This window comes from Caloenas nicobarica, chromosome Z, assembly GCF_036013445.1.
Source record: "Caloenas nicobarica isolate bCalNic1 chromosome Z, bCalNic1.hap1, whole genome shotgun sequence".
Classification (NCBI taxonomy): Eukaryota; Metazoa; Chordata; class Aves; order Columbiformes; family Columbidae; genus Caloenas; species Caloenas nicobarica.
The window spans coordinates 2,925,926-2,953,711 of NC_088284.1; the positions used below are offsets into that span (position 1 = coordinate 2,925,926).

Genomic DNA, 27,786 nt, shown 5'->3' on the forward strand with positions numbered 1-27,786 from the left:
CACATACTGGAAGGAAATGGTTTCCATGTGAGCCTTGTTACACACACTCCATTGATTATTAGGTGTGATTTTCCTGATCTCTGCTGGTATCTACAAGGATTTGGAGCGAGGAAGCCCGAGGGGCGTAGGATGATGGTTGAGGTCAGATAGATTTATCTTCATGAGCGACAAGACTGATAGCTCTGGAGTGGCGTGGCTACAGGTGTTATCATTTGGGTGTCTCCTCAAGAGTGAAGGTTAATGTCTTGCCACTACTGATCCATCACGGTGTTATCTGCAGGATTTATAGGTCTTCTTGTGCCTTTCTGGCAACAATGGGTTCACACTTCTGGAGCTCAGAGATATTCCCTGGTTGCGGTCACATCAAAAAAACCCAGATCTCCTGGGATCATTTGCTTTTAAACCCAACGCTAAGAATGATCTCTGCTTGTTATTGTGTAGTTTTGCACTTTTTCAGTGGAAGGAGGTGGGCTGGATGGGGAAAAGCCCAATGTTTGAGTCCTCCCCAAAGGGAAGAAGAAATCAGGAAGATGAACAGTTGGACTCCATGATCTTAAAGGTCTTTTCCAACCAGAAGGATTCATGGAGTCATAGAGTGGTTTGGGTTGGAAGGGCCCTCCCCAGCTCCCCCAGTGCCCCCCTGCCATGAGCAGGGACATCTGCACCAGCTCAGGTTGCTCAGAGCCCCGTCCAGCCTGGCCTGGGATGTCTCCAGGGATGGTTCAGCCACCACCTCTCTGGCCAACCTGGGCCGGGCTCTCACCACCCTCAGGGCCAACAATTCCTTCCTCATGTCCAGCCTGAATCTCCCCTCCTTTATTTTCAAACCATCACTCCTTGTCCTATCACAACAGGCCCTGCTCAAAAGTCTGATTCTATGATTCTATGAAGGCAAGACAAGCCCTGATCCTGACTTCCTGAGAATCGCCCAAAGAAATGTGAGCACGAGGAAGGTGGGGAGCAAGGAGGGACTCACATCTTAAAGTAAAATCTCTTTAAAAAAAAAAATCAATAAATAAAAAAAATTAAAATGAAAAGGCAAGTAACATGAGTGACACTTGTATGGTATCAGATAACACCACATCCTGAATTCCAGTGGGGTAGGAAATGTGAAACACAAATCACTCAGGTGCTCCTAGATAGTGATAAGGAAAGCAATTCCTATTTACCGGTAGAAATAAAATAAGAGGTCCTGATAAACCCTCCCTGACTTGACTGGATTAGGGCTCGGGCTGTGAAAATTCATTACGGGCATGCAAAAGAATGCATATCTCGAGCTAAACTGACTATAAACACCATTTATCTAGAGAAGAGCCAGTTCACTCAGAATAAATAGATTTTTTTCAAAGGGAAGAGAGGAGGTGGGGTCTGTCAGAAATCTGTATCTCTGCCTTGTCATTTATTATGCAAATAAATCGCACACCTTTCTAAACCACGGAGGGTGAGTTTTTGTTGTAAGAGCGATCGGAAGCTATTCCAGCAACTCCGTGGCCAGGAGGAGGTACTGCTTTCAGGAGGACTTGTGGCGAGAAGTGCCAGACTGTGTCGACAAGGGGAATGCAATTTGGTTGGATGTTTTCAGGGTTCCCATAAACAAACCATTTGCTTCACATTATTTTTCTCTCTTTTCTTTTTTCTCTTTTCTTTTCTTTTCTTTTCTTTTCTTTTCTTCTCTTTTCTCTTTTCTCTTTTCTTTTCTTTTCTTTTCTTTTCTTTTCTTTTCTTTTCTTTTCTTTTCTTTTCTTTTCTTTTCTTTTCTTTTCTTTTCTTTTCTTTTCTTTTCTTTTCTTTTCTTTTCTTTTCTTTTCTTTTCTTTTCTTTTCTTTTCTTTTCTTTTCTTTTCTCTCTTCTCCTCTCCTCTCCTCTCCTCTCCTCTCCTCTCCTCTCCTCTCCTCTCCTCTCCTCTCCTCTCCTCTCCTCTCCTCTCCTCTTCTCTTCTCTTCTCTTCTCTTCTCTTCTCTTCTCTTCCCTTTTCTCCTCTTCTCATTTCATTTCTTTTTTTTCATTTCATTTCATTTTGCCTCTCCTCTCCTCTCCTCTCCTCTCTTCTCCTCTCCTCTTCTCACCTCTTTCCTGTAGGAATGACTTTGTATCAGGATCATGTGCAGAAGGTAACCCATGGCACCTTCTGCTCACTCCGTATCTTCAGCTCTGTCCCTTGGTATCGATGTGGGTTAAAACTGCATCGTTCTGCTGGGCAGGGCTTAGTAGAACATGACATGTTTGAGCTTCAGTCCATGCTTGACTCTAAGGTGGTTGTCGGTGGCTGCAGAAGAGCTTACCATGGTGTGCAGGGACCAAAACGTGATCTAACATCTTTTGTTCTAGCAATTAACTATTTCAGGATGCTAATTTTAGAAACAGAGTTGAGCTGGTAGGAGCCAGGAATAATGGGTGAAACCTTGCTGTCCCCTTCAGCGTAGAGAGTGTTGAGCCAACGTTATATGAATGAAAAAAAGCAAAAAGCAGCACGACAAGAGGCAACAGCCTCAAGTTGCACCAGAGGAGGTTGAGGTTGGATCTTGGGAACAATTTCTTCCCCAAAGGGCTGTGGGGCGTTGGAACAGGCTGCCCAGGGCAGTGGTGGAGTCACCATCCCTGGAGGGGTTGGACAGACGGACATGAGGTTCTCAGGGACATGGGGTAGTGCCAGGGTGGGTTAACGGTTGGACTTGATGATCTTGAGGGTCTCTTCCAACCAAAATGGTTCTATGATTCTGTGACTGACCACCCAGCGTGTACCGTGGCCAAAGGGGAAGGCAACATGTGTTGATGTTGGCCATCGCATGAATCTCTCTCGCTTCTTCAGGGGAGTTTTGCATTTGTGTTTTGCTCTCAGCGTTTCTGCAGCGCTGGGCTGACTGAACCCTTGGAATGATTCTGCTAATGGGATCTGACCTGATGGCTTTGCATGTTTTAAGTAAATTAAACACAGCTGCTAGGAAAATCCAGTAACCTTAACAGCACCATGGCTCCGTTGTCTGCATTGTAATTACAGCGGCAACTGCCTGGAAGTTCTACTTTCTGGTTTATTTTTAAATAACTTCTGAACTACCGTTTGATCAAGTGCTTCATCCCCAAGTCCTGCCCGTCCCTTCCTTGTCCTGAGTTTAACCCTTGCTGCTTCTCCAAGTATCCATATCATTGCGATTTTAAGTCAGTCGCAAATGCAAGTGGCTGACTGCAAAAATGTTATTTTTCCCTGAATACATCCTGCAATTTTGAGCTGAGGGAGAATTTTAAGCCAGAGCTTATGGGGTGCGTAAATGCGCAGGCAGAGAGAAGTATTTTGTGGATGCTGGGGAAGCTCATCTTGAAATATGCAGCTTTTTCTGTTTCTTCAGCCGAAACCCTTTGTACCCTTCAGAGAGATGGCTTTCTGTCACAGTGACAACAATTTAATCAGAAGGAAAAGGAGTTAGTTTTATGTAGGAAGCAAAACTAGGAGCCTAATTAATCCTCCCTCATCAACCTGCGAGTGGAATAAGAGCAAGCTATCAGCTCCCAGCACGGGTGTAGCTGCCTGCTCCTTCCCTTCATTAAAAACTCACAGCGTCTTCACTGCAGGGTCTGCATGGCCTTAAATTTTTGGAGGAAACCCAGGCGCAGGGAAGTGACTCAGGGTTTTGCATCAGAGCCTGCAAAAGGGCTCAAAAAACAGCTGAATTTTAAGCATGGCCCAGTGCAAGGAAGGAGGTTGGCTCAGCATCGTGGGATGCTGGTCGCATTTTGAGGATGCTGGTCCCATCTTGAGGACAACGAGTTTATGGCACCAGAGCTACAGATCCCCATCTGCGGTCAAGGTCACATTGTATTTGTTGAATCAGAGAATAATTTAGGTTGAAGGGACGTTCACAGCTCATCCAGTCCAACCCTTGCCATGAGCAGGGACATCTGCACCAGCTCAGGTTGCTCAGAGCCCCGTCCAGCCTGGCCTGGGATGTCTCCAGGGATGGTTCAGCCACCACCTCTCTGCCCAACCTGGGACAGGCTCTCACCACCCTCATCATAAATCATGGTTCTGGCTGCTCTTCATCCTGCTGCTCTTCACCACGTCTGCTCTCCCATCTGCTGTCTGCGGCGTGTCACCGTGTATCCATGTCGGAAAGTGAAGCGGTTCCTACGTGTTTAATCTGGGCGAAAGCGCTGAGCGAGTGTGATTTGGGTCATAAAGTTTATGAGATTTTGTGTTTCATGGTAAATTTTAAATTGACTTTGCAATCAGGAGACATTAAACTTTGTAAAGGAAAGTCGGTGTGATGTGTTGCAGAACACGAGGTGGTAATTTCCCCTCTCAGATTGATGCTATCAACAGTAAAGTATGAAGCAGCTGCTTCTACAGGATTGTTTTTTTGATGCATTCAATTTATGTAATTTATAGACTATTATTTATTACGTGGGGGTTTTTCTCCTTTAGTCGCTTTCCCTCTCCCTCCGTTACTAGGATAATTCAGCACCATCTTATCTATTAATACCACTTCTCATCTGTACAGTTCAAAGGCCTTTCCAACCACGGCCAACATCATTGTTTCCATTTTCACACAGGAAGGGGAAGATAGAGGGGTGGGCATGGGAAAGGATGTCAGCCCAAAGTCACAGCCAGGCCGCCCCTCCTGCTCAGCACCATCCACACACTCATTTCTGCCCCGGCTGGGAGGGATGAGCTGTCTCTGTGCATTTTTGGCTGAACGGCACAGTCCCTGGCAAGCCCTGGTCCAGCAAGGAGAAGCCGGTGCCACCGCTCTGCTTGTCTGGTGGCCTGACATCTACTGTGGGTGCTGCCACCATCTACCCACGCTGGCACCATCAGGATCCCATGAGCCAAAGCACCTTTTATCAGGGAATGGTTTGGGTTGGAAGGGCCCTTCCCAGCTCCCCCAGTGCCCCCCTGCCATGAGCAGGGACATCTGCACCAGCTCAGGTTGCTCAGAGCCCCGTCCAGCCTGGCCTGGGATGTCTCCAGGGATGGTTCAGCCACCACCTCTCTGCCCAACCTGGGCCAGGCTCTCACCACCCTCAGGGCCAACAATTCCTTCCTCATGTTCAGCCTGAATCTCCCTCCTTTGGTTTAAAACCATCACCCCTTGTCCTATCACAACAGGCCCTGCTCAAAAGTCTGTCCCCATCTTTCTCACAGGTCCCTTTTAAGTCCGGAAAGGTGCAATAAGGTCTCCCCGGAGCTTCTCTTCTCCAGCTGAACCCCCCAGCTCTCTCAGCCTGTCCTCCCAGCAGAGCTGTTCCAGCCTCGGGTCATTTCTGGGGCTCCTCTCCAGCAGGTCCATGGTAGATGTGCTTTTCAAAGTGCATTCGCCAGGTGGGATTTTCTGCAGGGACATGGGCGACTTGATTCCCTTGACTTCTCCACAGCACTGCCCTATTCAAGGCGACACAGACTCTGAGCAGGCCTCAGGCTCTGAAGTTGCTGTTCGTTGTCAGAAACAAAATTTTTAGCTGAGTAGAATGTTTTCTGATGAGGTGGGGTTCACCCATCTGTGTTTAGATACCTTGATGGGCCCTACCTCCTCCCTAGTTACCTGGGCTGCCTTCACCATCAATGGAGAGCAGTCAGCACAATTTCAGTGGTGTGGTGTCCTCCTAAGGTAGATATCTAGCTGAGATCAGCTGGATCCTGCTGTAGCTTCTCATCTTTGCTGATGGATTCTAGCTAACTAGCCCAGTCTAGTTAATTAGCATTTTTCTGCAGGTACACAAGGAGTCTATGACTCTGGGTATCTCCTTCCCACCACACGTTTCAGTATCTCGACATAAAAATAAATGGCTGGAAGGAGAATTACGCAGAAAAGGCAGTGTGTCATGGGTTTTGCACACCCGATGTCATGTGCTCTGGTGTTCCACTGTGGCTCTGTGGTTGCACTGCAGGTCCTGGCGCACTGTGGTCAGATATCTTCTCACCTACTTTCATGCACCTCCCACCTCCAGTGTGACAGACTGTCCCAGTCTGTCCAACTGACTGGTGAGCATCACTAGAGGAAGCTGTAGCTGTATTTTTTCGGTTGTCATTTCCTCATTGTTGACACACCTCAGATGCTCAGGCTGGGAAGGAAAGTCAGCACTTCATAGTTTTCTCCTCATCTTCACTTAAGTTCACCCTCATTTCTGTCTGACGACATGGCAGTGTCTGCTTGAAGCTCCATATTTTTCTTATAATTATTAAGGCTGCTAGAAAATGGTTCTGGCAGCTTCCTGATTCACTAATGTGCCTGGTGAGGTCAAAAACTCCTGAGATCATATGAAAGAAATGGGCAGAGTGCGCTGGGAAGGAGCCTGTGGCCACCCGGCCGTGACGGGACATGCGAGATGAGCCCTTCTCCAGGCTTGGGCTCATTCATTAAAGCTGAATCACAGCAAAGGCATTTTATGATGTTTGGCTTTCAGATATTCCAAGAAGATGAAAAAACTTGATTGCAAAAGTCCTGGGCATTTTAAAGTCATATTTGATGGGGATTTATTGACGATGCTGTAGCAGCATCTGCTTTCCAGATTAACTGAGGGCTTGCAAGCAACACTTCGGATGCAACCTCCAAGATTATTTGAAAACTAGAGAGCAAATTCCATTTGGTGAATGATTCATGACATGGCTTTGCGTATCAGTTGTTCCTTCTCCTTTCTTTGTCAAATTTATTGTCTTCAGTGATGTTATGCAGGAGGCACCCAAACCCTGGAACCGTCCTGGAGATGTTTTTACGTGCCAGGACTGTGCCACTTGTCACAGCAGGGGCCTGAGAGTGCAGAGCTGGAGGATGTCCTCATCTGGTGCAAATGGCTTTTATTTTTGGAGCTGTCGAAACTTGGACCAGGAGCTGGAGGTGGGCTGCAGTGGAAGATAAAAATATGAACTTGGTGCCTGATCTTGTGTGACAGTCGGTGGATGTTTTGTCAGTGGAGTCTGGAGGGTGTTTCACACCCCGAAATAATGTTTGAGTAACTCAGTGGCTCTCAAGACACCCCAAATTGTGCTGACTGCATCCCCGTGGACTGCGATAAGAGGCTGGACGGGGCTCTGAGCAACCTGATCGGGGTGAAGATGTCCCTGCTCTTGGCAGGAGGGTTGGACTAGATGAGCTTTGAAGGTCCCTTCCAACCCAAACCATTTATGATTCTGTGATTCTGTATCTAGGAGGGTGTGTTCGATTCATCTAGAAACCACCTCAAGAAGCTAAAAGGGACCTTGTGGCTGAGGGGAAAGCCACAGGGAAGGCTGTTTGGTTTAGAGCTTTTCATCCCACATGTGTTTTGGGAATGGGAGAACGAAGCTTGGGCTGCTCTCAGCAATGCCCGTCCTATTTGGGAAAATGCTATAGGGACACCAGGGCATCCTCCCTGGCTCTGTGTTTGCTGGCTCAGAGGGTTGACCATGAGCGTGGTCATTCACAGACACTGTTCTTCAAGCCCCTATTCATGGCGATGGGTTAATGAAGCTGTTATTCAGGTGCAGCCTTTGCGTAGCCCAGAAACTCCCATTTATAACCTCATCCCATGAGAATTCTCCTAAGCCTCAAACGCTGATATTTTTTTAGATGTTGCGTCGCAAGCTGTTTTGTCCCTGAATTCCCTTTGGCCTGGGGAGAAGACGCAGTGCAGGACTCTGTCTGTAGACAGGAGATAACTTTAAGCAGAATTTAAAGCTCAAGCTCAGTGTTGCTCAAGGGAAATGAGGTGCCAGCCCCTGCCCTGGCACGAGGAGGAGGTTTTGCCTCGACCTTAGCAGAGCTGATGAGCTCCGGCATGAAGCCAGGCAGTTGCAGGATTTTGTGCTGCCTTTCCTGGGAATTTTGCCCAAAATAAAGACGAAAGGTGCTCACCCACATGGATATGCATGAAGCTCTTTACCCTCTTTGCTGATCACTTTTGGCTGTTGAGCAGCAAACGAGTCATTAGTCATCAGCGGTGGTGGTTAGTCCTCTGCTAATGATCTGAACTGGGGCCGGGGCTAAGGAAGGAGGTCGAGCTTAAGTGCAGGAGGTCAGAACAGCTGGATGCTCTTGAAAAGCAGATGGACTCATTAGCTGTAGAGAAGTCCCTGTGTTGGGGCTGATCGTGGCGCCGGAGCTTGGCCATCTTGCACGGCTGCAGCCACCGTGGGCCCTACCAGCCACCTGTGCTCCAGGCATCGCTTGCTGCCAAAATGTCCTCGTGCTGATGGTTGGAGAAGCATGAAAATTAAAAATACAGACCAGCACAAAGGTTACCTGTTGTGGTTTTCCTCTGTTTCTTGTTTGTGCACATGCAGCAATTATCTTACCAGTTTAATAAAAAGGGTAGAGTGGTCAGAGCCCCTTGGTTCCTTGGTCCCAGGACAGTCACAGACTCATAGAATCATTTTGGTTGGAAGAGACCCTCAAAATCATCGAATCCAACCATTAACCCAACCTTGGCGCTCCCCCATGTCCCTGAGAACCTCATCTCCACGTCTGTTCAACCCCAAGGATGGTGACTCCACCACTGCCCTGGGCAGCCTGTTCCAATGCTCGACAGCCCTTTCTGGGAAGAAAGTTCATGGGAACCCCTTGACCCTGGCCAAAATTCAGGTACAAACCCAGGTTTAAGGACAGATGGGAGCCGGTGATGCCTTTTCAGGGAAAATACCCCAGATCATGAGCTCATCGCTTTTTTTGCATGCAGATACCGCTTCTCCAGCTGCCTGCTCAACCACAGGAGCAATTTCCAGCTATGCGCTCCCACAACTTCTATGTTGTATTGGCCACCACGGTCTTCCTCTCCACCCTTGCCCATGAGGAGGCCTCGACCACCACCCACCAGCTGTACTAGGGGGGCTCTGTACCCCGTTAATATGATGGCTACATGCTGGTGGGCGTCTCACACCTTGAGGTTGTGTTGTAGGGGAGTCAGCCCATGCTCTGAGTCCTGCCCACCTTCAGCCAAGCTTCTGGCCACCTCATCATTCACCGTCCACCTCATAGCTGGCATTACCAGTCATCGGCATTTCGTGATCTCCTCTAGCGTGTTCTGGTGACAGTTCTTCTCAACACCTCCTGCGTGGAGATGTCAGCTCCCTGTTGGGAACTGCCAACCTGCCATCTCTAGAATTTGCAATTGCAACGTGGTGGCCAGGAGCTTAGTTTTTCCAAATTTTTTCCCAAGCTAAGAGGGAGAGAGGACTTGTATGGGCAGAATTGGGTGGGTGCCGGTCGTACGCCTTCCTCCTCCGCACCCCATCGCCTGCAGGCCGTGGGTTTGTTGTTGGTACCGCCGAGCTACCATGGACAACCAAGCTCTGGGTGTAGGAAGACACAAGAATTCGATAATCCCAAAGCAACTGAGGTGTCATATTTATCCGCCGGCTGGGGGGTGGGATGGATGAAGCATCCAACGGGATCTGTTTCCGGCCTGTTCACCTCCCAGCTGTCACAGGAGGAGATGTGATACGATGGGAGGATGGGTTGGGTTTACACCTCCATGGCACGGTGTTGCTAGGTGATGTTGTGCTGCAGGCACAAGGGGTGATGAGCAGAGAAACCCTGAATGGACCGTGCAAAAATGGGTGGTAGGGGAGCAGGAGCAGGCCTGGTTTGGTGGTTTCTCATCATCCTGGCAGAAGGTTTCTTTAGATCTGAACCAGAAGCTCAATTCTGGATCTGATGAAGCTGTTTTGTTTTGTTTTTTTTTTTTTTTTCTCTTTGTTGTTTCTTAGGAAATGGTCAGAGGAGCAAAGGGAGCATCGCTGGAGATTTGAAACAAAAACAAGGGTACTGGTGAGTGTGCTTTGGGTGTGCTGAGCTGGTGGGTTTGTGGGGAGAGCTGGTGGCTCCTCGCAAGCAGAACATGAGCTGAGGAGCACAAAGTGCCTGTCTTGATGTCATTCTGGGATCTTGGGGATGTAATTCTGCCCTTCAGTTACTGGGGACTCCTGTGGGAGATGGGACCTGAGTAGTTTGTAGTGTTGATGAATCGGCACAAATCAGCTTCCCCACCACCATGATTCTCAGCTGTTGTCAACGACCAAATGGCTAATTGCTCTTTCTGTAAATCCCTAGAAGATGCTCTCGTAAATACGCGTGTTCTCTGCGCCGCAGTGCTGGGAAGAGCAGGCGGCAGAGACACTGGCAGCTGCACGGGAGTGTGCTGAGCAGCAATATTTGTTAATGCTTGGAGTGATTTTGGCTTTTGTTGTGCTTGGCCCCGTTGCAGATACAGTCACGGGGCTGTGAGCTGGGTGACATTTCAAGGTCCTCTCCAGACCTGTTTTCTGCAGCTGTCGTGCAGGAGGCTTGGGCCTGAGTGTTTGCTTAGAGGTCTTGAATAGGAAGAAAGGAGCATCTTTTTTTTAATCTGGTTTGGATACACCAGAGCCAGATCCTGAGTTGACATTGCTGAACTGAGTTATCTGTCATTGCACCAGGTGGGAGACTGGTCTTTTTACACCATCTTCTCATGAACTGCCTGGTTGGCATTGGCCAAACCCTTAGCAGAGCTGTGCTGTGAGTCCCCACGGGTCCCCATCCATCAGGAACCAAATCCCTGTGTCCCCCTGACCCCCAAACTGCACATGTGTTACGGATGCTGAGGAGCACCTCGGTGTTGGGTTATCACAGAATGGTTTGGGTTGGAAGGGCCCTCCCCAGGTCCCCCAGTGCCCCCCCTGCCATGAGCAGGAACATCTGCACCAGCTCAGGTTGCTCAGAGCCCCGTCCAGCCTGGCCTGGGATGTCTCCAGGGATGGTTCAGCCACCACCTCTCTGGCCAACCTGGGCCAGGCTCTCACCACCCTCAGGGCCAACAATTTCTTCCTTATATCCGTTCTTGTGCCTGTGCTGTAGCCTGGGCTACGTGGACGTGGAGGAGCAGTGGTGGTGGGTGGTGGATCATGGGGAGATGCGGATTGTAAGACTCACCTCAGCTCCTTACAGTAGATATGAGCTTAGATGAAGGGAGAAGGTGACACAGAGAAGTGGTTTTGGGAAGGACTGTTCTTTAGACATTTAAAAAACTGATTATTTGTTCCCAGGGATCATCCCTGACTCCAAAACAGGTGCTTAATCAGAGTCCGGAGCAGACAGCAAACTCCTCTCTTGCTCCCACACCTCCCACTCCCTCCCTGCAATCAGCTAGAAAATAAGCTCGGCTTATCTCCCCAGGAGCATCACCCCCCTCGCCTGGGAACAAGCCAACATGGAAGGGTGCGATCCCCAGCCTGGAGGTGTTGGAGCGTGTCTCCGCTCCCTGGGGAACCCTTGCATCCATCTGCTCCCAAAATTCAGCAGAGGCAGTGATAACCACGGGGACCAGCGTGTATCAGAAGCACCGGGTGTTTTACAATGCTGCTTTTCTTGATTTACACAAATGAGGGTTTGGTCCCTTGAGCTCCTACAATCCTGGAGTGATCCAGCTTATTAAACATCCTTTTGCACTGTCTTTATTGTTAAATAATTGGCTTCTCAGCATATTTGAGTTGGAGGGCATCTAATAATCCTGTGAACTATCCATCAGGCTCCATTATCATCTCAGCACTCCTGCGCCGGCTGCCTCGCATCGACTCTGCCTGGGGTTTACAAATAGACTTTGTTTCTCTGGCAGTTTTGCTTCTTTTATTCTTTCTCTCTCTCTCTCAAAGGAGCAGTTTCGGGCTCCTTACAATTTGTGCAGATGCTGCTCCCGGCTGCGACAGCATCTTTCTGTTGACTTCTGAGCAATGGGTCCCATCGTTGTCCTGGCTCCACTTCTGCTGGAGTCCCTGAATGAAGCAAAAACCCTCGTTTGCCGGAGAGGAATAGAATCGTTATCTCAATTGAAAGAATTTCCTTTTCCAGCCTAAAAACTGATAAACCATCACATTGTTGGAGTTCCCTTATCAGTTTGTAGGATTCTTAGGACACAAAATAATGACCTGTCAAGTCCCCTGGGGCAGAGCAGCGCCGAACCACTCACACGCAGGGCAAAAACCTTGGCTGTCAGGATGGTATTTTAAGAAGGATGCTTCAGAGGGTTCCTAAAATGCCTCCTAACCAGGTGGGTAACGTGAGAGCCAAGGCTTTCTCGTATTATTTTTGGTACCCAGTGCTGCCGTGGCTGTACCAGCGATAGGAGGGATGCTCAGCATCTCTGGAAATCAGGCTTGCGCTCGCCCTCCCGGGGTCTGCAGCATCTGGGATGAAGCGGGCGGGATGGGAGATCGTGTCCCTGTGGATCAGGTTTGCTTTTCGAGCTAATCCGTCAGGAATCACACGCATGTCGGAGCAAGGGGGCTGTAGCTGCACGTGTGTTCCCCTCTTTACGGGCTCTGGAGCTGCTGCTGGATGTTTTGCCGATGTCAAGAGAGACATATCTAGGTTTTGCTCATGCAAAATCAGCTTATTCCTTTTTTATACAGGCTAAAAAACAGTTTTCCTGGTGAAACATTGGGGTTATCAAGACCCCAAGCTGACAGGTGGGATTGCAGGCAAGGGGGCTCATAAAAAAAGGGCCCGTCTCTGTTACAAACATCTCCCCAAATACTCTGAACACTCCTTTTCTGACTCATCCTAGAGATATCTTTTGCTCTTAGGTTGTAAGACACGCAAGGTAAATACAAACAGCTTCAATCCATTTAGATCTTCAGCCTTTACACTGAATTTTACCCTTGCATTTCAGGATCGCCCTTTAAAAAAATCTTTCCTAGTTCTAACCTGTCAAGAGGAGATTGATAAGAGGAGATGAATATCCTAAAATAGCAGCCTGGTAGTTTTGTAGAAACATGTCAGTGCCATTGTCTAAAGGACAAAAACATTTAATTTTCCACTGAAATATGATTGGTTTTGCAAAGATAAGTTTCACTTTACATCCTTGTCCTGGGTCTTGTATATTATTGGGCAGGAGCCACCTCTAAGCTATCAAGCTTGTAGTGTAAACATTTAAAAAAAAGGTGAAGTATTATGGAACAAGAGCTATTAATTCTGGTTAAAACGTGGAGGAGACAGATGCTGGATGGTGTAAAGTGACCCACCAAAGTTCACATACCTTCAGCAGAGGCAGAAACCTGGTTGTCTGAGATGTTTGCAGTGTCTTAAAAGCTACAGATTTTACTTCCCTGGAAGATGCGACAGCACTGCCGCGTATAAGACAAAAAAAAACCTCCCTGATTTCTGCGCCTCTGCCCTAATGTCATTACTTTCCCTCTTCTGCAGATCCGCATAATGACATTCATGGTCACACACACACATTAAAAAAAAAAAAAAAACCACAACTTTATATAAAGAAAACGAATCTGGCTTCAGCCGGCTCTCGCCTCCTGCCGCCGTTACCTCCAGACCCCGGTTCGCGCGGGGTGAAACGAAAAGGGGAGTTAATGCAGCGGGGTCGTTCCTCACCGCTGAATTGCTCAGAGCCAATTTCTGCAGCTTTTCAGTGGCCTGGCAGACCCCTGGGTAATATTTGCCTGAATAGAGCCATAAGTATTTAAGCCGTATTGCTAGGAGGGGCTGTTTTATCCTCTGCATCTGAGGTTTCCACCCATCAGACGTGAAGAGGGTCAAGACTCTCGTGCCATTATGCGCGTTTTCGCGAAGGGAAAAGAACACGCTCAATAAAAGCGAGGACTTAAAAGAAATGCTGCTTTAGACCCGCAACTTTCAAGTCCCACAATGCATCAAAGACCCCTCGGATAGACTTTGAAAGGGAGAGAAAGCATTGCCTAATATTTGGAGGAAATGAATAATAAAGCATCCCAAGTGCCTGGAAACTAATTTAGGAGTGCACATTGTACTGTATCACCTCCGCGGGATTCGCTCCCCAGAAGAGTTGCTCACAAAAGATTTAAAAAAATATATATATATTACATTTGGAGACCAACTTTTCTGCCTTGAAATGCCCCCTTTTTTGTCACGTTTCCTGGTAAGACTTACTTATGAAAAGATGAAATGCAGCCCGTGCTGCAAACACCGGGTCTCAAATGAAGCTCGGGAGCCCGTCAGGTTTCCCACTGTTCCCCTCCCCACCGCAGCCTTTTGTTCCTTCATGTTGAAAGCGTTGTGGGACGCTGAGGCACTGCCTGCTCGTGGAGTTTAGTGATGTCTTAGGAAAAAAAGAAAAAAAAAAACCCCAAAAATCTAAAACCTATTTGTGTGGCCTTTGCTTTTGTTCCAGCAAAACCACCTTTGGGCAGAGTTGCGGCCGCTCTGTTGATGACTTGGTGCTCCAGGAGCCTGGTATCACGCTGAAGGTGCCGGTTCTGTTTCTAGTGTCAACCAGGGATACTGAAGGTGCTGTTTGGAGCCCGAGATGCTTCTTGCTGTCACTTGGTTTCTTAGATGCAGTGGTTCCTCGTGGTCTCCACAGCCAACAAGGCTCCTATGGGACTTGGGAGCTGCAAAGCTTGTGTGGGCTCTACTTCTGCCTTGTATCGTGAGCGGCAGTGTCGGGTCTAAGTGTGGCTGAGGGGACACTGAGGTGCTGGAGCGAGTTGAGAGAAGGGAACGGAGCTGGGGAAGGGGCTGGAGCACAAGTGTGATGGGAGCGGCTGAGGGAGCTGGGGGTTCAGCTGGAGAACAGGAGCTGAGGGCAGAACTTCTTGCTGTCTACAACTGCCTGAAAGGAGGTCGTAGCATGGAGGGTGTTGGTCTATTCTCCCAAGCAGCAAGAGGAAATGGCCTCAAGTTGTGCCGGGGGAGGTTTGGATTGGATATTAGGAAAAAATTCTTCATGGAGAGTGTTGTCAGGCATTGGAACAGGCTGCCCAGGGCAGTGGTGGAGTCACCATCCCTGGAGGGGTTTAAAAAGCATTTAGACGAGGTTCTTAGGCACGTGGGTCAGTGCTAGAGTTAGGGTATGGTTGGACTCGATGATCCTGAGGGTCTCTTCCAACCAAAATGATTCTATGCCGTCCACCCCTTTGGGTCTGGTGGGATTGGACTGATGGTTCTAGGAGCATGGGATTCAGCAGATGGGAGGTTTTGCTCACTGGGGCAACCTGCTCCAGACCAGGGTTCTTCTCTGAGAATCAAACCCTGTGGCATGCCAGATGTCTCCAAATCCCACAAAACGATGGGAGATGAGGACAGCTTGGCATCCATGAGAATGTTTTGCTCTCCTCCCCTCCCTGCTTGTCCCTGCTGCCCACACTTGCCAGATCAAGCTCCATTTTTACCATCTGCAGAGACTGGTTAAATTTGAGCTCTCTCTTACCTGCTTCTCCCCCAGGTCACGATTAATTGAGGCCAGAAGGGCAGACAGGAGTGCTCAGGCAATATTTACAAGAAGAAGGGGATGTTTGTGGGTCACGAGGGCCAGACAGAGATGGGAATGATGGGCATTGAGGAGGCAGCAGATGTCCCACCAACCACAGGTGTAATTAATACCTCAGCTTTGCGTCCAAATGAATTAAAACTGGCCTCCCCCACATTAAGCCTCTGGTGCTGAGGCTGCTATTTCAGTGGGACCTTCTGGGGTGGGAGGATGGTGGATATTGGGATGAGGGAGGATGTTTTTGAGTTATCAGTCTCTGTAAGTCTGGGGAATGGAGAGTTTTTAAGAAAAATGAAGTTTTCCCTCATCAGAGCTTAGCCCAGCAACCCTGCTAGGCTGGGCCTATTTATTTCAGTTATCGGAGAGGTTGTAGATGCTCCATCCCTGGAGACATCCCGGGCGAGGCTAGATGGGGCTCTGAGCAACCTGAGCTGGTGAAGATGTCCCTGCTCATGGCAGGGGGGGCACTGGATGAGCTTCGAATGTCCATTCCAGCTCAAACTGCTGGATTATTCTATTTAGTATTTCTTTTCTGTATGCTTCATGCTCAGTCGCTGGCTCAAGATGCTGATGGTCTCAGCCACAAAGCCTGGTTAGGAGATAAAGCACAAAAAGTGGTGTACAAGGGATGACCCACCAGTTCCCAGCCTTTCCATCATCTTTTTCCCTAACACTGGAGAGCCAAGTGACAGAAGTCTGGCCTGTCTTGAGCACTGCAGCAATCAGAAATGAGGATAATTTCCTGTGGAAAGGGGATTTGGCGGCACTGCAAGGAGAGGTTCGTGCCCTGCCTTAATGATACGTCAGCGTCTGGGGACTTCTTAAACCAGCGCTTGGGTTTTATGTTCTGTATTACTTCTCTTTTAATTTTTATTGCTTGACTTTAATTTTTGACACGCTGCTGGAAGCACCTCGGTGGGCACAAACTGTCACCTTGTGGCTTGACCTACATTGAAGCGAGGGGCACAGAGGAGCTGGACGCAGGGTCAACAGCCCATTGGTGTGGTGACGTCCCAGTGTTGGCCTGCCCGCTGCTGCACCTTGAGTAGCTGGTCTTACTGGTCCATGCCAATGCCGTGGTGCCAAGGTGGCCACCAGCATCCTGGCTGGTACCAGCACTGGTGTGGCCAGCAGGCCCAGGGCAGTGACCGTCCCTGTGCTGGGTACTGGAGAGGCCAAACCGCGAATCTTGGGGGCGGTTTTGGGCCCCTCATGCCAAGAAAGGCCTTGAGGTGCTGGAGCGAGTGGAGAGAAGGGAACGGAGCTGGGGAAGGGGCTGGAGCACAAGTGTGATGGGAGCGGCTGAGGGAGCTGGGGGTTCAGCTGGAGAACAGGAGCTGAGGGGAGACAGGGACACAAAGAAACGGCCTCAGGTTGCGCCAGGGGAGGTTGAGGTTGGATCTGGGGAACAATTTCTTCCCCAAAGGGCTGTGGGGCATTGGAACAGGCTGCCCAGGGCAGTGGTGGAGTCACCATCCCTGGAGGGGTTGGACAGACACAGAGATGAGGTTCTCAGGGACATGGGGTAGTGCCAGGGGTGGGTTAATGACTGGACTTGATGATCTTGAGGGTCTTTTCCAACCAAAATAATTCTGTGATAATCTCTGTTTGCTTCTCTTCTGTGTGTGTCATTCTTGCTGTACTTGTGTTTCTGGTTTGCTCCTTGTCGCAGAGAGAAACATAAAGTCTCCTCTAATGTCACCCTGATACATAAAGGTAGTAAAATGTGGAACACCATGAGGTTCCTCTGGGAAACGTTAACAGCTCAGAAGCGCAGGGGCTCATCCATCTTCTCCTGAGCTGGAGCCCTAAAGCCCATTCCCCCCAGGTCTGCTGGTGGCTCTTGTCTCAGAATAGCTCTGGATAAGACGTGATGTCAGGGGAAGCAAGGGAAAGTGATTGATTTATCTCGACTGGGAAGCTGGTACTTTCCAAGCTGTATGGTCGTGGGGTGACTTCTGTTAAGCAGACAGTTGCGCTGGACCGGTTGGCATGTTGGTGTGAAGGGACACCTGCCCTGGGTGTCTCCTGGGGCTCACTCCACACCAGCTGATAACCCATGTCATTTATTAATAGAAGAGGTTTTGCTCCTTGCTGCTCTGCATTTCTGCCCGATGCCTGGGGACAAGACTCAACCCCGCCAGCGTCAGGGGAGCTTTTTCACCAACTTCAGCTGCCTCCATCCTCCCAGAAAGATGTCGCACAACCTCCGTGTAACCAATGATTCCTGGTGACAAGTGCACCTTCCGTGGTGACCTTTCCCACCGCCGAACGGAGGGAAGGGGACGCTGGTCCCCTCCCAGGCAGCCCCGGAGCAGGGCTGTCAGAGCTGGGCAGCTTGCACGCCGTTCCGAGAAATCCTCCCCGCGGCACCCAAGGGACCCGAGTGCTGGTTCAAAAGGTTTCGAAGCCCTGTCAGCTCCTGTTTGGGCTGCCACGCTGAAGGGAGATCCTGCCAAGAAGGTCTCAGGCTGAAGTGGGCTGAATTTGAAGTGGTTGTGGTTTGAAATGATCTTTCAGATTTGTCAGCTCCGTCAGAATTTAACTCGCGCCAGAGCAGCCAAGAGTTTAGGGTGCATTGGGAACCAGCCAGCCAAGGATGGGTGGCCTCGCAGGTGACACAGCTGGGTCCTGGGCTTTCTTCAGCAAGGTGGTGCTCCAGTTTGTTGGCAGCAAGGGAGAAAGTGCAGGTGGCCATGCGAGAAGAAGGGACAAAGACGTCAGCCACAGTGTTGAGTTTGCCACGGTGTGTGCTGTGGTCCCTCTGGCAGCATCATAATGGTAGGGGTCGTAGAATCATCGAATGGTTTGGGTTGGAAAGGACCTTCCAAGCTCATTGAGTCCAACCCCTGCCATGAACCGGGACACCTTCACCCAGCTCAGGTTGCTCAGAGCCCCGTCCAGCCTGGCCTGGGATGTCTCCAGGGATGGTTCAGCCACCACCTCTCTGCCCAACCTGGGACAGGCTCTCACCACCCTCAGGGCCAACAATTTCTTCCTCATGTCCAGCCTGAATCTCCCTCCTTTAGTTTAAAACCATCACCCCTTGTCCTATCACAACAGGCCCTGCTCAAAAGTCTGTCCGTCCGTCCATCCATCCATCCATCCATCTATCCATCCATCCATCCATCCATCTATCCATCATAGAATCATAGAATCATTTTGGTTGGAAGAGACCCTCAAGATCATCGAATCCAACCATAACATAAATCTAGCACTAAACTGTGTCCCTAAGGACCTCATCTATTCAGCTTTTAAACCCCTCCAGGGATGGTGACTCCACCACTGCCCTGGGCAGCCTGTTCCAATGCCCCACAGCCCTTTGTGGGAAGAAATTGTTCCCCAGATCCAACCTCAACCTCCCCTGGCGCAACTTGAGGCCATTTCTTTGTGTCCCTGTCTCCCCTCAGCTCCTGTTCTCCAGCTGAACCCCCAGCTCCCTCAGCCGCTCCCATCACACTTGTGCTCCAGCCCCTTCCCCAGCTCCGTTCCCTTCTCTCAACTCGCTCCAGCACCTCAAGGCCTTTCCATCCATCCTTCCATCCATCCTTCCATCCTTCCATCCATCCATCCATCCATCCATCCATCCATCCATCCATCTCAGATGGTTTCCAGACAGTGGCCATCCTTCCGCGTGTGTGTGGGTGCATCCCTTTCCCCTCTTCTCAACAGATCTGACATTTCCTCATGTCAATGGCAGAGCCTCCGTTGGGTCAAGCTTGCTGTTCTTGTCTTCTGTCAGCATTTCATTTGATGGTTGGACTCGATGATCCTGAGGGTCTCTTCCAACCGAAATGATTCTACGATTTAATACATAACCAGCTCATGACTACTGTTGCTCCAGGTTTCTTCATCAAAACACTTTTTAAAGAAAATTAATCTACCAAAAGCAGCAGAGCCTGTCAAAAAAGGAAAAAAAAGGGGGGGAATGTTCCTTGGTACAGAAAAACAGCCCCAACCAGCCAAAACCCAATTTATTCTGGTGGAGCAGAGACCATCAACCAACGTCCTTTTTGTTTTGCAGTTCACAGATATTGTTATATTCACGCCTGAAATCTTTTACTGAAAATTCGGCATCATTTTTTCCCCTTTTACCCAGGGACCTGCTAGATTTGAAGTGGCTTCATCCTTTCTGGTTCTTTGAGGAGTAATTAGTGGTAGTATCAGTGAGCTGGGAACTGCAACGTGCATTTCATTGCCAACCACACGTCCCATTCGTCAGCAGGGGCTGAACAGTTCTCCCTCTGCTAAAAAAATTATTTATTTTGACCTGTCATTAAGTATATTCATGCAGCGGGGTGAAAGGTGGGAATGATCTATGCTTTGTGAGTTTTACAAGCCCATTTTGTATTTGTTTCGGCAGCAGAGGAGCGGTGAAGAGCTCTGTGCTGGCGCCTGTTATGATAAGTGAGTTTTGGAAGAGGTTTTCTGTCTGATAGTCCATCTAAAACTGTGGGGAAATGCCATTCGAAAGGCTGTTAAAACACAATTGCTCGCTGATTTACACAGTCGAGGAGTACCTCTTTAGTAGGAGATGTATGCTGAATAAAAGCCGTTCAAGTGGTGCTTTTAATAAATAGATAATGGAACGGCTTTTTATCTCCTGCTTTAATCCGTTATGTGAGCGTATCCCTCTGATGGAGTTTGAGATAGCAGAAACCTAAAGTCAAACCGCTTTCTTTGTGTCTCTCTGAAGCCAAACTGCACGCTGGTGACAGGCACCGGCTTCAGGGCGCTTGTGAACTGGGATTTTTTTTGCTGTTGAGCAGTGATGGGTGGGTTTAGTGGGGTCCCGCCGGGCTGGTGTGGAGCACACTGGTCATAGAATCATAGAATAGCTCAGGTTGCAAGGGACTCAGAAGGATCATCAAGTCTAACTCTGAGCAGCCTGATCTGGGTGAAGATGTCCCTGCTCATGGCAGGCGTTGGACTAGATGAGCTTTAAAGTCCCTTCCAACCTAAACCATTCTGTGATTCTATGATTCTATGACCTTATGCTCAGTGCTTCACATCCCCAGCACCATTTTGGGTCTCTTCCAGCCCTCAATTCCCATGGGTTTGGGTGGGAAGGGTGCAGAGCCATGGGGAAAGAGGTTGCTCTGCTGGAAGCTCCATTCCAAGCCCTTGGACTTCCCTGGAGGTTCCAGGTCACAGGGGCCAAGTGCTGTGGAGCCCAAGGAACAGTTGGCTGCCAAGTTAGGAAAGCAACAGAACACTCTGGGAGGCAGGAAAAAGGTCATTTATCCTGTCACCGCTCATCCATGCTAATTCATTGTTTCCGTTGAAAACCCAACACTTAGCTGCTTCATGAATGAACCTACTGTTTGTGCCTCCAAAAAAAACTTGGTTGATGAAAAATAAGAGCTGCTTTCACCTCCTGTCTGGTCTGCTGTGCTTTCCCCCCACCACCTTGTTTTCTTCCATTCGCGTCCATCCTGCCTGGGTGGCGGTCTGGGTTGTCCCCATGGAGCGGGGCTGGAATAAAAAAGTCATTGAATGGTTTGGGTTGGAAGGGACCTTCCAAACTCATCCAGTGCCCCCCCTGCCATGAGCAGGGACATCTGCACCAGCTCAGGTTGCTCAGAGCCCCGTCCAGCCTGGCCTGGGATGTCTCCAGGGATGGTTCAGCCACCACCTCTCTGGCCAACCTGGGACAGGCTCTCACCACCCTCAGGGACAACAGTTGCACCCTGGAGGTTGCTCCATGAGCACAGAGGCCCCCTCATTGGGTGAGGTTTGCTGGGCTGGGACCACAGAGGCTCTCACAAGCCAAAGGGGGATGGGAAAGCTTGAAGAAGAGGTTTGAAGAGGGGCAAACAGCTCAGTTGCGTGGCAGGAGGAACATCAAGGAAGAAGGATGGGTGGGGAGATCCAGATCGACCTGGGAGGCTTTGGGTGGGGGACAATGGGGCTGGAGGGCCACCTGGCTGCTGGGATGGGACCTTCTTCCAGCACTGGCTGGAGGTGTGGAAGGACAGATGGAGCAGAGGAGTGATCTGGGCTGAGCTGTAGCTGGTCTCCTAATGCAGTTTAGCAGCTGGGATTGACGAGAGCTGGCACCACGTCAATCGTGAGCTCTTCCTGGACCATCTGTGAGTGAAGGGCAATGAGAACAATTACCAGCCAGAGGAAAACAGCACTGAGAGAGAGGCTGGAAAAAGCCAGGGTGGAGGCACAGAGCCAAGCAGAGGCAGAGAAAAGGGGACAGTAGCATCTCAAACCTACTGAGAAAGTATGTTGGATGTTTTCGATTTCCATATCTCATAACACAAGGTCTGTTTAAGGAAGCAGCTGTATCCATGAGAAAATTCTCTCCCATCGGGTTGGGTCTGCAAAACTCGCTGCCACAGGATGTCTCTGAAGCCAGGAACTTAACACTCAAGTAAGGCTTGGAAGTCGTTTGGGAACGGCAAAGGAAACAAGGGATATAAATGAACAGGATGACATGAGGTTTGGAAGGGGGATTCAACCTCTTTATTCAGGGTTTTAAACAACCTCGAGCTCATTGGGGTTGAGAAAACACCTTCCTGGGGTTTGGTGTATCAAACTGTTGGTGTTGGGTTCTTGAGGGCAATTGGTGGACCCTTGATTTGACATAAAACCATCATTGCCAGGTTGCTTGGGCTTTTCAGATCATTGCTGGCCTTGTCCATGAAGCTTTCCTCCCGGGAATCCAGCCAGCGGGGAGAGGAGCAGCTTTGAAGCTCTTCCCAGAGCAGGGAAGAAACCAAGAAAAGAGTAGATATTTCCTAAGAGTAATCTGGCTGGTCCATTTGGTACTCCCAAAAAGGCTGGTGAGATGGCAGAGCACCGAGGGAGCCTGTAAGAGAGGCAAGTGGAGGAATTCAAAGCAGAAGGTGATTAAAAACTCCAATAAAATAGCAGCAGGGCTGATCTCAAGGGAGGGAGAAAGTCTGGCAGGGCTCCATCGGGAAGGAAAACAAAGGGAGGCTGGAAATTAAAACAGGGCAGTAATGAAGGTCAAGCGTATCTCCAAGGCTTTGGGAACTAGGAGTAATGCTAACTCTGAGTTGCAGCAACTGCTGCTCCAGGGAAGGAGGACGATATATAAATAAATTGGTGTATCAAACCTGTGATGTTTGTTTCCCTGGTCTGAAGGCGAGAGCTGCGTTTGAGCCTGGTTAGGCTGATGTTAACAAGATTTTCTGAGTTTTTGCCTTTTTTTTAAGCCAGCCTACATTTTGTATAGTCCTGCTTATAAACTCTCCTTCTCTATAAACGTGAAATGAAGGGTGGAGTGGAGGTGCTGCTTTTCCAAGCTCTCACTTAGTCGTTTGGTGCCTCGTTTCTCCTGCAGCCTGGGAGCACTGGGGTGGGAGAAGAAGGTGTCTGAAGGGATTAGATAGTGGAGATGAGGTTCTTAGGGACATGGCTTAGTGACAGTGTTGGGTTAACGGTTGGACTCGATGATCCTGAGGTTTTAGCTGCTTCATCCTTCAGCAACGAAAACGCCTCCTACAGCACTTGCAGAGAGGGGGTGTCATGACGAGGTGTCACCCGGTGGGCCACTGCGCTGTCCCCACCATGAGCTGGAGCACATAGCTTCTTCAGAGTGGTGGTGGAGTATGCATCTGATGGGGTTCAGAGGCAGGAGAGGGAAGATGCTGCCCCAGCTTTCAATTCTCCCTCCTCGCCAGCACTTTCTCACAAACCTTCTAGCCCAAGTAGCCTCTAGGAGTAGGTTGGATATGTATGAGTTGGATATTAGGAAAAAATTTTGGATATTTGGAGAAAATTCTTCCTGGAGAGGGCTGTTGGGCATTGGAACAGGCTGCCCAGGGCAGTGGTGGAGTCACCATCCCTGGAGGGGTTGAAAATACACAGAGATGAGGTTCTCAGGGACATGGGGTAGTGCTAGAGTTAGGTTGTGGTTGAACTCGATGATCCTGAATGTCTCTTCCAACCAAAATGATTCTATGAGCTGGTGTTCGGAAGGGCTTGGAAATGCCATCAGGTTGGGATTGTGCCTGGTGGGGGACAGCTCTGGTCCATGCGGGTCTGCTATGGGATCAGAGCCCCACTCACCTTCTCGAGAGACACACCGTGACCACCTTCACTGGGAGCAGCCGATCATAGAATAGAATCATAGAATCATTTTGGTTAGAAGAGACCCTCAAGATCATAAAGTCCAACCATTAACCCAACCCTGGCACTGACCCCATGTCCCTGAGAACCTCATCTCCCTGTCTGTCCAACCCCTGCAGGGATGGTGACTCCACCACTGCCCTGGGCAGCCTGTTCCAATGCCCCACAGCCCTTTGGGGAAGAAATTGTTCCCCAGATCCAACCTCAACCTCCCCTGGCGCAACTTGAGGCCGTTTCTTTGTGTCCCTGTCTCCCCTCAGCTCCTGTTCTCCAGCTGAACCCCCAGCTCCCTCAGCCGCTCCCATCACACTTGTGCTCCAGCCCCTTCCCCAGCTCCGTTCCCTTCTCTCAACTCGCTCCAGCACCTCAAGGCCTTTCTTGGCGTGAGGAGCCCAAAAACTGAACATTTGGGTGCAGGGTGCATCTCCCAGCTACCACGACCAAGCCACCCCACCACCAGCAACGCGGTGGGTACAAGGTCTGAGCTGCCAGATCTTCTATGACAAGTTGAGCATGACCCAAGTGGAGAAACCCTTAGCAAATCCAAGCGCTGCAAAATAGCTTTTCAATGTAGAGCACATCTGTGGTGCTTACCCTCCCCAAAATGAATTCTTTTCATTTATTGTGTCTTGACCTGAAGACCTGGCCTGGCAGGAGAAGATCTGGTGGAAATCGTGATGCTCCCGTGCTTCTGTAAAGCTCCTGATTGCCTTTTTTTGTTTCTTTGCTGATTTTCTCTGTTCCCATTATCTTGTGATGGGGGAGTTTTTTAAAATAAGCAGGTTTGGGAATGGCAAGGCCATGGAGATAAGAGCCATCTCCTGCACACAGAGATTCATTACCTGCTCCTATCTAAGGCAGAAGAAAAGCGAGTCGGCTTTTCTTTTCCTTCTTGTTAATAAACAAATGCAACGCTGGGATATTTTTTTTAAATCAAATTAAAGCAGAGAGGGACTTGAGAAAGTGTGGAGGCTACAAACTAGTGCTGGAGCAAAAAGGACTCATTAAAATACAAATTATTTAGGAGAACAAACTGGAATGCCATTATACAAAGTGTCACTGACTCATTTTCATTTCACTGAGTCCAGCCTGGGGTTTGGCTGCACATGATAAATGTGTCCCTACTCCTCTTTCTCCTTTTTTTTTTTTCTTGTTTAATGTGGGAGGGGAAAATTTGCAATTACAATTTCAACCTGTTGAAAAATCCAGTCCCACTGGGGCAGCCAGAGCCAAATCTTTGGGGAACACTTGGGGGGACAGGGGCGCTCCTCACCTGCCAGGATTTGGGGTACAGCCAGGACCTCCTGGGATCAAATCCTGCCCCTCTTGGGAGAGAGGTCTGATTCAGCAGCAGCACCCAGATTTTACACGTCTCCCTAAATGTGAAATCCCAGCCCGCAGCCATCTGCTTAAAACTGGGCACCTGGGTGAGTCTTCGGGGTCCCCGTTTCTGAATTTAGGAGGGTGCTGCAATGGGGTGCCCCGATCAACCCTGATCCTGGCGCCAACGCACCCAATGTGCTGGCTGAGTAAGGCTTTGAAGACAAGAGACCTTTGTCCGCTGTGGTTATTCAGTTTTATTTCTTTTTCTTTTCCGTGCCCTCTTCTAAATAATTTGCTCTGGCTGCACCTTCCCGGGCTTGGCTGCAGATGTGGGGGGATGTTCTGCTTCGTTAAGCGTTAATTGCAGCTGAGAACAAAATGCGCCAGCTGAGCAGGGGGCTGGGATGGGGGCGTGGAAGAAGGTGGGAGTGGAAGTAATAATATATTTTTTGGAGGGTGGAGGCCCTGCAGCTGTGTAACCCTCCTTGCCCCAGATGTGGAGAGGGGAGGAAGAGGAGGTGGGAGGCAGGGCAGGCAGCACGGGGTGTTCCCTGGCACGGCTCTCACCCACCCAGGACTTTGCACAAAGCACAAATATTTAAATCACACAGAGGAGCAATGCTGTGGCCATCTTGCATCCCCTTTAGTGCAGGGACATGGGAACAAAATGCTCAAGGGATTTGGGTGCTGCCGGTTTCACAGAATCGCAGAATCATAGAATAGTTTGGGCTGAAGGGCCCTCCCCAGCTCCCCCCGTGCCCCCCCTGCCATGAGCAGGGACATCTGCACCAGCTCAGGTTGCTCAGAGCCCCGTCCAGCCTGGCCTGGGATGTCTCCAGGGATGGTTCAGCCACCACCTCTCTGCCCAACCTGGGACAGGCTCTCACCACAGAATCACAGAATCACAGGGTGTCAGGGGTTGGAAGGGGCCTCAGAAGCTCATCCAGTGCAACCCCCCCGCCGGAGCAGGAACCCCCAGGTGAGGTTACACAGAAGGTGTCCAGGCGGGTTGGAATGTCTGCAGAGAAGGAGACTCCACAACCTCCCTGGGCAGCCTGGGCCAGGCTCTGGCACCCTCACCGGGAAGAAGTTTCTTCTCAAATTTAAATGGAACCTCCTGTGTTCCAGTTTGCACCCATTGCCCCTTGTCCTATCACTGGTTGTCACCCAGAAGAGCCTGGCTCCATCCTCCTGACACCCACCCTTTCCATATTGATCCCCATGAATGAGGTCGCCCCTCAGTCTCCTCTTCTCCAGCTCCAGAGCCCCAGCTCCTCAGCCTTTCCTCACACGGGAGATGCTCCACTCCCTTCAGCATCTCCGTGGCTGCGCTGGACTCTCTCCAGCAGTTCCCTGTCCTGCTGGAACTGAGGGGCCCAGAACTGGACACAATATTCCAGATGCGGCCTCACCAGGGCAGAGGAGAGGGGCAGGAGAACCTCTCTGACCTACTGACCACCCCCCTTCTAATACACTCCAAGGGAAATAATTTCTTCCTCATGTCCAGCCTTAATCTCCCCTCCTTTAATTTAAAACCATCACCTCGTGTCCTATCGAATTTTGGTGCATCTTTCTGATAAATTCGGGTGAAATAGGAGGAGCAAGCAATATTGGTGGCTCTTTGGGGAAATGGGGTCTTCTGCAAGCTGTTGGCAGCTTGGGTATTGGGAGCCAAAACGGGGAAGATGATCCTGGATTCAAGGGCTGTCATATCTTCCCAGTAGCGTTTGCAGATGAGAACCCAGAACGTCTCTTTTTTTTGTATGAGCACTACCAAATTTTTACCTTACATCTGGGCAGCCCAGTAAGGTGGCTGGAACTTCCTTGAAGAAGGCTCCACCATCAGTGTGGATCACCTCACCAGGACCACATATGGTAGGATTTACGGGATTCCGCGGGTGTAAGCCAAACTGGCTTAAATTCTCATGTTTGAAACATTTTGTAATGTTTCATGTTAGAGGAGACTTTGTTTTAATGCCTTATCTCTTCAACTCACTTTCAGCAATAACAGTGTATTCTAATCCCCTGCTCAGGTGTTGGTGGATGGGACCTGTTTGGAAATGTTTGACACTGGGGGTGGTGAGAGCCTGGCCCAGGTTGGCCAGAGAGGTCGTGGATGAACCATCCCTGGAGACATCCCAGGCCAGGCTGGACGGGGCTCTGAGCAACCTGAGCTGGTGCAGATGTCCCTGCCCATGGCAGGGGGGGCACTGGATTAACCTGGAAGGTCCCTTCCAACCCAAACCATTCTGTGATTATATGATGCCTCGAAAATAAGTGGTACATGTTCAGGGAGAAAAGAAATGGATGCTAAGGATGCTAAGGATAGTGTAAGTGTTCCTGGTGTAACAGGGATGCTGTGAAGCTGCTGCATGTAGAGGGGTTTAAGCATTTCTATTTTCTCTTACTGAAAACCTTTTCTTTCAGCGGCTACGTTTCTGGTTTGGGAGCAGACAAGACGTTGATGTCCCCGTCTGCGGGGCTGCCTGCAGGGATGCTCGCTCCCCTGCCTGGCGCTCCTGCGTGCGCCTTCAAGGTGTTGCTGAGATGTTCACCTGTGCATTAAGTGTTGTGTTTTCCCAAGGGGCAGCTGAAACTCAAGGATAGAAAAGGCCAGACGGAAATATTCCTGTTACCAGAAAAGCTGGACGAAGCTTTCTATTGATTTCCTTGGGGTCACAAAGGTCAGCGTCAGAATTAAGCCCTGTGAGGAGCACTGGAAAGGCTGGTTTGGGTCATTTGTCCTCTCCTGGGCAGTGACCAACCCCAGGTGCTGCAAAATCCCACAGGATGGAGTCACTTATCCCAATCCCTCTCATCCCAGGCTCCGTTTTACCTCCTGATACCCACCTCAAAGTCTTTTCCTTGGAGATTTTGGGGTGTACATAACATCCAGCGCCCTGCCCTCCTGCCGGACCAGGCGTCCACATCTCTCTGAAGGGACACGGTCCCCACCACCTGCCACGGTGTCACCTCCCAGTTCGTGCATCGATTTTGAGCATCCCACCTCTGTTTTGCCACTGACTGTCCCCTTCTTCCCACCCTCTGAAGTGATGACTCCAACCAGATGCTTGGCTGCCGTCATCTCCGCTTTGCTCCGATGGCTTGGCCTCTCCTGTTTGTGTAGTTATCAGCAACGATGTTCTGTTTGCTTCCAGA

At 49.8% G+C, this 27,786-nt stretch overlaps 1 protein-coding gene across 1 annotated transcript in view; it reads left to right on the plus strand.

Annotated features, from left to right (window-relative positions):
- Nucleotides 1–27,786, plus strand: part of ZBTB7C (zinc finger and BTB domain containing 7C) — a 92,301-nt gene that overhangs the window by 9,586 nt on the left and 54,929 nt on the right. The window contains exon 2 of the mRNA XM_065657213.1: nt 9,674–9,734. The gene's annotated coding sequence lies outside the window, so the exon portion shown is untranslated. The remainder of the gene's footprint in view (nt 1–9,673; nt 9,735–27,786) is intronic.